We start from the raw sequence: 6637 nt of genomic DNA on the forward strand, positions 1-6637 counted from the left end.
GACTGTGGGGACAGCTGTCACACCTGTTTTTCCACGCAAAACTTCCACCACTGTAACCGCAACAGGCAGTTTGCTTGGTAGGTCGTCAGTTGGTTTGGAAGGGGAAACAAGTGAGTGTGTACAGCTCTCTCAGACATCGATAGCACCTACGTTGGATGAAGGCAACATCATGTCTCCGCCTGCACTTTCCTCACAAACCTGCATTTTTCCAGGGACACCCTACTCAACACCGTCTACACACAGCAGCCAGATCTCTGTCCCTCAGATGTGGTCAAATAAAAGGCCACTTCCTCCGACCCATGACAAAGCTAAGAGGTTGACTCTATCCCTCTGTAAGCTGTTGGCTACCGAAATGCTGCCTTTCCGCCTAGTGGACACACAGGATTTTAGAGACCTTATGTCTGTCGCTGTGCCCCAGTACCAGATGCCTAGTCGCCACTACTTCTCTAAGAAAGGTGTGCCCGCGCTACACCAGCATGTCGCACACAACATCACCGCTTCCTTGAGAAACTCTGTGTGTGAACGGGTGCATTTCACCACCGATACTTGGACCAGTAAGCATGGACAGGGACGTTACATGTCGCTGACTGGGCACTCGGTAACTATGTTGATAGATGGTGAAGGGTCTGCTGCACAAGTCTTGCCGTCCCCACGACTTGTGTGTCAATCCTCTGTCTGTCCAAGTTCCGCCACTGCTTCTGCATCCTCCACCTCATCTGGGTCCTCCACCTCCGCCCCAAGCCTGCCTGGTCAGGCCACCAGCGTTCTCACTGCGCAGAAGGAATCACGCACCCCTCATTACTATGCTGGCAGCAGAGCGCAACGGCATCAGGCGGTCTTTAGCTTGACATGTCTTGGGAATAAGAGTCACACAGCTGAGGAGTTGTGGTCAGCTCTGCGGTCCGAGTTTAATAAATGGTTGTCTCCACTCAACCTGCAGCCTGGTAAGGCCGTGTGCGACAATGCTGCAAACCTGGGTGCGGCCCTTCGCCTGGGCAAGGTGACACACGTGCCTTGTATGGCTCACGTGTTGAACCTTGTTGTCCAGCAATTTTTAACACACTATCCCGGCCTAGATGGCCTTCTGACCAGGGCACGTAAACTGTCTGCAGTGCTCACTTCCGCCGTTCAACCGCCGCAGCTGAGCGACTTGCATCGCTCCAGAAGTCTTTCGGCCTGCCGGTTCATCGCCTGAAATGCGATGTGGCGACACGCTGGAATTCAACTCTCCACATGTTACAGCGACTGTGGCAGCACCGGCGAGCCCTGGTGCAATACGTCATGATGGGCCAACGAGATGCAGAAGTGGGGCAGATCACCCTGATGGAGTGATCTCAGATCAAGGACCTATGCACCGTTCTGCACAGTTTCGACATGGCGACGAATATGTTTAGCGCTGACAATGCCATTATCAGCATGACGATTACAGTCATTTACATGCTGGAGCACACGCTAAACACTATTCGGAGTCAGGGGGTGGGACAACAGGAAGGGGAGGAACTACAGGAGGATTCATATGCGCAAGACACAACAACATCACCAAGGTCCAGACGTTCATCATCACCAACGCGGCAGGCATGGGACCATGGGGGACAGGGATCAACAAGGGCGCATGGTAGCAGGCGAGATGTTGAGGAAGGTGCAGGAGGACATGAAGATATGGAGGACGAACTGTCCATGGACATGGAAGACTCAGCGGATGAGGGAGACCTTGGTCAAAATTCAGTTGAAAGAGGTTGGGGGGAGATGTCAGAGGAAGAAAGAACGGTTAGCACCTCTATGCCACAAACACAGCGTGGACTTGGTCCGCATGGCTGCGCAAGACACATGAGTGCCTTCTTGTTGCACTACCTCCAACATGACCCTCGGATTGTCAAAATTAGAAGTGATGATGACTACTGGCTTGCCACACTATTAGATCCCCGGGACAAGTCCAAATTTTGTGACATAATTCCACCCATAGAAAGGGACGCACGTATGCTGGAGTATCAGCATAAGCTGTTACTCGATCTTAGCTCGGCTTTTACACCAAACAACCGTGCAGGTGAAGGGAGTGATTCTCCCAGTTGTAACTTGACAAACATGGGACGGCATCGTCATCTTCAACAGTCTACCCGTACCAGTAGGACCGTATCTGGTGCTGGTAACAGCAATTTTATGGAATATTTTCATAATTTTTTTAGACCCTCCTTTGCAAGGCCACCAGAGACAACAAGTCTGACACATAGTCAACGGATGGAGAGGATGATACAGGAGTATCTCGAAATGAACATCGATGCAATGACTTTGCAAATGGAGCCTTGCTCCTTTTGGGCTTCAAATCTAGAAAAATTGACAGAGCTCTCCAGTTACGCCTTGGAGATTTTGTCGTGTGCAGCTGCCAGCGTTGTCTCTGAACGTGTCTTCTTCAGTGCTGCTGGGTGTGTGCTGACAGATAAGCGCACGCGTCTGTCCAGTGACAATGTGGACACACTGACGTTCATCAAAATGAACAAGTCATGGATCCAGAAGGAATTTACTACCCCTGTGTCATCCTGGGGAGAGTAAATGCTTGTGGATTTGGAATGTGCTTGATGCAAATCAAAACATCCTGTTTGCAACTAGGGCACAAGTGCTGCCACTGATGGGGTGTCTGTGTGCCCAATGTTGGGAAAAAAGGTAGACTCCGCTTGGAGTAACCCTTGCTTGATGTGTTTTTTAAAAATGATACAAGATGAACAGATCTGAAGGCAAGATGAAGGCAACATCATGTCTCCGCCTGCACTTTTCTCACAAACCTGCATTTTTCCAGGGACACCCTACTCAACACCGTCTACAGACAGCAGCCAGATCTCTTTCCCTCAGATGTGGTCAAATAAAAGGCCACTTACTGCGACCCATGACAAAGCTAAGTGGTTGACTCTATCCCTCTGTAAGCTGTTGGCTACCGAAATGCTGCCTTTACGCGTAGTGGACACACAGGATTTTACAGACCTTATGTCTGTCGCTGTGCCCCAGTACCACATGCCCAATCACCACTGCTTCTCCAAGAAAAGCATGCCCGCGCTACACCAGCATGTCGCACACAACATCACCACTTCCTTGAGAAAATCTGTGTGCGACAGGGTGCATTTCAACACAGATACTTGGACCAGTAAGCATAGACAGGGTCATTACATGTCACTGACTGGGCACTGGCAAACTATGGTGAGAGATGGAGAAGGGTCTGCTGTACAAGTCTTGCCGTCCCCACGAGTTGTTTCAATCCTTGTTCTGTATGTAGAAGTTAATACACTGCTTCTGCCTCTTCAACCTCGTGTGGGTCCTCTACCTTGGCGCAAACCCTGTGTGGTCAGGCCACCCTTCCTTGCAACTGCGCACAAGGACTACCACACACCTCCTTACTATGCTGGCAGCAGAGCTCAATGCCATCAGGCGGTCAAAGCTTTACTTTGAAATGTATGGGAAATGTGAGTCACACCGCTATTACAGAGAATAGTAGTCAGGCAGGGTCAAAACATTAATTGAGGAACAGGAACAGAATGGGACGGCCAGGAAAGAATCAGAAAACAAGCAGAGTTGAAATGCGTATCGGCCAACAAGGTACATAAACAGCAAGCAGGAAAAGTAGTCAGGTAACAAGCACACAAAATCATAAAACTGAACTGGGGGTAAAATTAACCAGAGGTTCATAGCTATGTCTGGCAGTGGTCTGCAGACAGGATGGGCATAAAAAAGGGTGTGGTGTCTTCCCATTGGTTGTAGCTGAATGATGGTATTTCATCTGTGAGATACCCACCAGCTACATTCAGCCAGAGATTCTGCATCTGTCAAGGTAATGCAGCCCAGTGGGTGAGCATAACCTGCGTCCACCTGCGCCGCTGGCATCGACTACTCTCACATCATCAGCACTATTCATGAAAGGAACACGTTGTCACCTGGCAACCGGAGTACAAATTGACGGAGCGGACTACGTTGGTGACTTAACAGCCGTGTGCGGCAATGATGCAAACCTGGCTGCGGGCCATCCTCAGGGCAATGTGACACACGTGCCTTTTAGGGCTCACGTGTTGAACCGAATTTGCCAGCAATTTTTAAAACACCATCACGGCCTACATGGCCTTGTGCAGTGGGCACGCTCGCTATGTGCTCACTTCCATCGTGCGCACACAGCAGCTCAACAACTTTCATCACTCCGGAAGTCTTAGGGTCTGGCAGTTAAACGCCGTAAATGCGATGTTTCGACACGCAGGAATTGGAATCTGCACATGTTGCAGCGTGTGTGGCAGCACCGCAGAGCCCTGCTGAAATACGGTAAGACATATAGCCTGGGATAACTTGATCCAGAGGTGGTGCAGATCACGCTGCTGGAGTGGTGTCAGATCAAGGACCTATGCACCCTGCTACACAGTTTTGAAATGTCGACGAAGATGTTTAGCACTGGCAATGTCATTCTCAGCGTGACAATTCTGGTCATCTACATGATGGAGCACACTGTAATTATTATTCTGAGTCAGGTGTTGGGACAAGAGGAAGGGGAGGAAGTACAGGAGGAGTCATATGCGGAAGGGATAACAAGATCTACGAGGTCCAGATGGTCAGCGGCACCTATGCGGCATTCATGGTGAGGGAGAGGGATTAACAAGGGCGCATAGTATCAGCAAAAAGTGTTGATGAAAGTGCAGGAGCCCATGAAGAAATGGAGGACGAACTGGCGATGGGCATGGAAGACTCAGCAGATGAGTGAGAGCTTGCTCACATTTCGGTTGTGCGAGGTTGTGGGTAGAGGGCAGAGGAAGGATGCACGATTCTCACCTCTCTGCCACCAACACACCAAGGACTTGGTCCTCCTGGATGCACAAGACACATGAGCGCCTTCTTGCTGCACTACCTACATGACCCTCGGATTGTATGAATTTGAACTAATCCTGAATACTGGGTTGCCACACTGTTAGATCCCCGGTACAAGACAAAATTTGGCGAACTAATTCCTGCCATAGAAATAGACGCACGTATACAGGAGTATCTGCAGAATGTGGTACGCAATCTTAGATCTACTTGTCCACTAAACACCAGTGCTGCACAGAGTGAATCTCAACGCTTTGTCATGGATAGGAGGAAATGGTCTTTTACTTGTCCACATCGGAGGGACCGAGGGATGGCTGCTGTGCTGAGATGGCGTTGAGTACGGTGTCCCTGCACAGTTGCACTTTTGGTCATATCCCAAAATGAGTTGAAAAAGGACAGATGCTGTTGGAAAGGGGAACAGGTGTGTTGGAAAGGGGAAAAAAGTTTTGGTCCGTGGATTTGGTGGTTAAGCAACTGTAACATTTGCTGAAGAAACAACATCTGTTACAGTGGGACTGGCAGATTTGGATAAAGTGGTATATAATCTGTGACCGCTATATAACGAAAATTAATAAGAAAAGAAAGAGAAAGGTATATATCCCCATCACCAGTCAGTGTCCACCGTGCTCCCAGTTGGAAAAGGAGAGGTTGGCAACTTGAAGGTTTGGTGGAGGATACAGAGCTGTGTGGCTATGAAACTAATAGTAGCCTGAACCGAGTTAGACGCCATTCGATCTGGAGACTGTGAGCCCTGTTAGCGTCACAGGGTCCACATGCCCACCCAGCCCAGGAACTCCCTGTTAACAACACAGGGGCCATTGAGTACGCTGACCGTGTGCGTAGGGGCCACACCTGTGGACAGCAGGCGCATCAGCAGCAGCAGGCCTGTTAATGCCACTGGGCTGCACAAGCAGGACTGTTAGGACAGGAGCTGGTCTTAACCGTTCTGCGTTACCAACTGTGGTGGTGGCCTGCATCCACCACCCGATCCCTGCCTACCTCTGGCCTAAAGCCGCAATGGGTTCAACACATGGAGGTGTGCTCTTTCGGAGCATAATAGAAGACTGCGCACCTCCTGGTTGGCTCCAGCCCCTTTTATAACCTGGGTCCGCCCCAAACCAGGGTGAACCACAATGCACCTCCTGGAGACAAAAGTAGAGTGACACGTCATGAGTGGCATAACTAGCGTCCTATTTGGAAACGCAACTTCAATGATGACCTCATGGCTGCCATGACCCAAACACCTCACCAGTCATCGTCTGAGCATCAATAATGCGGTGACAAGTCATAGGTGTGGGCCTCTGCAAGCCATTTGGGAGGACACCTGATGCCCTGTGGTCTATATGGGACCCCCACATCAGGGCCAGGGCCAAAGAGTTCATTACCGGACCTAGTCTCTGATGCAGGAAGTGCCTGAGCATGCTCAGTAGCATGAAATACAGTCTCTGAAAAAAGACTATCAGCTTTAGCATGGTGTCTATGCCCAAAACAGGACTTAGACCCGGCACGGAATGCAAGCACCTGTGCAAAGAGGCTTTTCACACTTAGTGTGGGAGCATGCGCTGTATCCCGAAATGAAAACTTAGCGTCAGGAATGGCACAGTCAGGCTGAGCATACTCACTAGGCGAAACACTGTAATTATGCTGCAGCTGGGGTACATCGGCACACGCATGCGCACTAGCTGCCTCTCCACACTTAGACGTGGAGGGGAAATTTGTCTTGGAGATGCTGTCTATGAAAAGAAGGAAAAGCTAAAGGAAGCCTGACTTTCTATCCCTCCGAATTATGAAATGCAGCAATGAATTCCAT

Source organism: Anomaloglossus baeobatrachus, unplaced genomic scaffold, assembly GCF_048569485.1.
Source record: "Anomaloglossus baeobatrachus isolate aAnoBae1 unplaced genomic scaffold, aAnoBae1.hap1 Scaffold_657, whole genome shotgun sequence".
NCBI lineage: Eukaryota > Metazoa > Chordata > Amphibia > Anura > Aromobatidae > Anomaloglossus > Anomaloglossus baeobatrachus.